General features: G+C 41.1%; 1 protein-coding gene and 1 non-coding gene across 2 annotated transcripts in view; one reads left to right on the top strand and one right to left on the bottom strand.

The window, feature by feature from the left end:
• Positions 1–2359: 2359 nt before the first annotated feature.
• Positions 2360–3005, top strand: part of LOC131463649 (UDP-glucuronosyltransferase 2A2-like) — an 8790-nt gene continuing 8144 nt past the window's right edge. The window contains exon 1 of the mRNA XM_058635490.1: positions 2360–2789. The gene's annotated coding sequence lies outside the window, so the exon portion shown is untranslated. The remainder of the gene's footprint in view (positions 2790–3005) is intronic.
• trnaa-agc (transfer RNA alanine (anticodon AGC)) lies at positions 2522–2594 on the bottom strand. The gene has a single exon. It is a non-coding gene; the product is annotated as a tRNA-Ala (tRNA).

Genomic DNA, 3005 nt, shown 5'->3' on the forward strand with positions numbered 1-3005 from the left:
AATCGATTAATCGATTATTAATCGACAACTATTTTGATAATGGATTAATCGTTTCAAAGCATTTTTCATGATTAAAACAAGATTTCCAATTATTTAAGCTTCTGCAATGTGAGTATTTTCTTAATTTCTTTGCTCTGGATAACAAAAAAATCATCAATCAATCAATCAATCAATCAATCAATCAATCGGACGGACACTGATCAACATTTTTAAAATAATCATTAGTTGCAGCTCTAGATACGATAAGACTGTTCAATACCATATATACACATTTTAAAAGCTATGGTATGTAGCTTTTAAATTAAAAGAAATGTCTGTTACATTCAAACTATCATTAAATCTCAGCTGTCATAGGGCGAAAAGCAGGAAACACCCTGGACAGGTCGCCAGTCCATCACATGGCCACATATGGAGACAAACAACCCTTAGAGTGTCCAAATTACCTAATCCCCTTATTGCATGTCTTTGGATTGTGGGAAGAAACCAGAAAACCCAAAGAAAACCCACACACACACAAGGAGAACATGCAAACTCCATGCATAAAGGCCCTTGTTCCAAACGGGTCGCAAACCCGGGTCTTCTTGCTGCAAAGGCAAGAGTGCTGATTGAGCTTGTTAACGCAAACAAACAAAACCAATGACAGCAATCGCACAACAACATCCAAGAGAAAGTATCTGGTCTTCTTAAACATGTCTGGACACAACATGTCTCTTTCATTTCACTCAGTCCTGGAGGCTTAATGTTTCCACGTCAACATCATGGTTTCATCCTAATTCAGCTCAGTTAACATCCTCCTGATCTCTGTACATTTACTGCAGTTCATGTCTGAAAGTGGCATTAGAGATGCATTGTTCAGTGTCAATGAAATCAGGGCTGTAACGTCTCTGCCTGTGTTTGATTAAATTACACTCGGGACTGTAACTGTTTTATTTTATATCAACGTATTCTTATCTTCTAATATTTAAACATGACTTTAATGTCATGTGTCTATAAATAGTCTTTCTATACAAACATTATTAAAACATGAATTCCCTGTTGGAGTTTCATTCAGTGTTCATTGTCCTCACAGCCGTCTGAGTATCTCTGACTCTGCCCTCGACCCCAGAGACCACCGGGCCCTGCTGGCTGCCATCCTGCATGTTCTCGTTCTCGTCCTCCTCTCTCATGTCAGCTCACCTCCTCTTCCTCTTGGCTCTCCCTCTTCTTTGCGTCTTCATCTTCTTGTCCTCTACATGTCTCCAGTCACTGTTTTGTCTTTCTCCTCTGATAAAAACTTGTCTTCCTCTTCCTCGCCTCCTCTATGACTTTGAATCAACACAGGAAATCTGTTTCCCAGCCAATCAGAATGTCTGCTGCAGAGCAAAAACAATGGACAGTCCCCTCCCATTGGACAGAGAGGACTAAATCTGCCAAAGGCCCAACCTACAGAGGGGGTTGCCCTGGGGGGAGGGGTCAGTGCTTCTTAAAGAGACAACAACTTGTTGTTAGCGTGGCTGTTCTGAACATGGACACAGACTTACCATAGGGTTTTTACATATACTGTGTATCTACAGTATATGACACATTACTGAAGTTTCACGACATCACTTTATTCAGTGATTATTCAGAGTTTAATTCCTGTTCGACTAAAGAAGCTTCTAAATTTAGACTCTGGCAGAAGAAATATTTGACTCCTGAAATAAAACAAAGATTTGCTGTGGATGAAAACAAAACCTGCTTTCTGCTGCATAACGCTTTCCTGGTAGTCTACATATCATGAAGGCATAAATGTCAATACAGTGATATTCAGCCCTGCAGTCTGAGAGGCAGAGTGCTCAGACTACATCTTCACAACAAAATACAATTGATATATACTTTAAGTAATTGCACCAAACACTTGGGGCAAAGTGTTCAAAACCTCAAATTTCTTTAATTTATTCTTTACAGGATCAACTTCCTCTTCCTCAGTGATGACAAAAAATAAGGCAAAAAAACAAAAAACTATTTCCACTAGGTAAATAAAGTAAAAGTGAATGTATCTAAAAAATTGAACTGCTGTTTGACGCTCTGTCTTACTACTACACAAGCATACCACGCACTTACTAAGCTCAAATGTTGTGGGTCTGAGTTATCCTGCGTCTTCAGCTCATCTCTCTGTGTCTCTGTCATCCATCTCTCCTCTGTCTGTTCATCCATCTGTCTTTGTGTGTCTCTCAGCTGCTGCAGGACCAACACCCGACTTATGACATGACATAATAGTCCCTCTTGCTGGACACACATAGAAAAACAATCATGTATGAATTGAACAAAGACACAGTTAAAAAAGAAGTAGTGGGTATATATTAATATTTAGTGTGTGTATTACCTGTACGTGTGCTGTTGATTCATTGACCACTTTGAATTCTACTTGTAACTGCTTCTCTGTTTGATGAGCAATCTGTGGAAGTTCAGCCTCAGCTACACACAATCACAGAGAAGGAATCAGTAATTCAGCAACACCAAACTGATATGATATTGGACAGCAGGAAAAAGCCACGGCCTCTGGAGAATGCGGGCATCGATCCCGCTACCTCTCGCATGCTAAGCGAGCGCTCTACCATTTGAGCTAATTCCCCACAGAGAAACTGCCCCTGTAGCTGCTGTGCCGGCCCCCACTGGAGGTATAATGTTTCTGAAGGAGGGCGTTCGTTTAGGAGCAGTCTGCTGAACTCTGTCGACTGTGGGTGGAATCCAGAGAACAACAAGCTAACTTCCACAAAAAGAGACCTGGTATAAACAGCTGCCCTAAGAGATTTCAACACAAACTGACAGTAAGTGGATCTCTCTCTCTCTCTCTCTCTCTCGCTCTGTCTCTCTCTCTCTCTCTCTGTCTGTCTCTCTCTCGACATAAACTTGACATGTGTATTGCTTTCACTGTGATAGAGCTGCAGTACCTCAGCAGGCAGACACACATGGACTTGATGTTTGTGAGTGTGAGTGTGTGTGTGTGTGTGTGCACGCGTGACATAGTTCTGTCGTCTTTTACC

The sequence above is a fragment of the Solea solea genome, chromosome 8 (genome assembly GCF_958295425.1).
Source record: "Solea solea chromosome 8, fSolSol10.1, whole genome shotgun sequence".
NCBI classification, from domain to species: Eukaryota; Metazoa; Chordata; class Actinopteri; order Pleuronectiformes; family Soleidae; genus Solea; species Solea solea.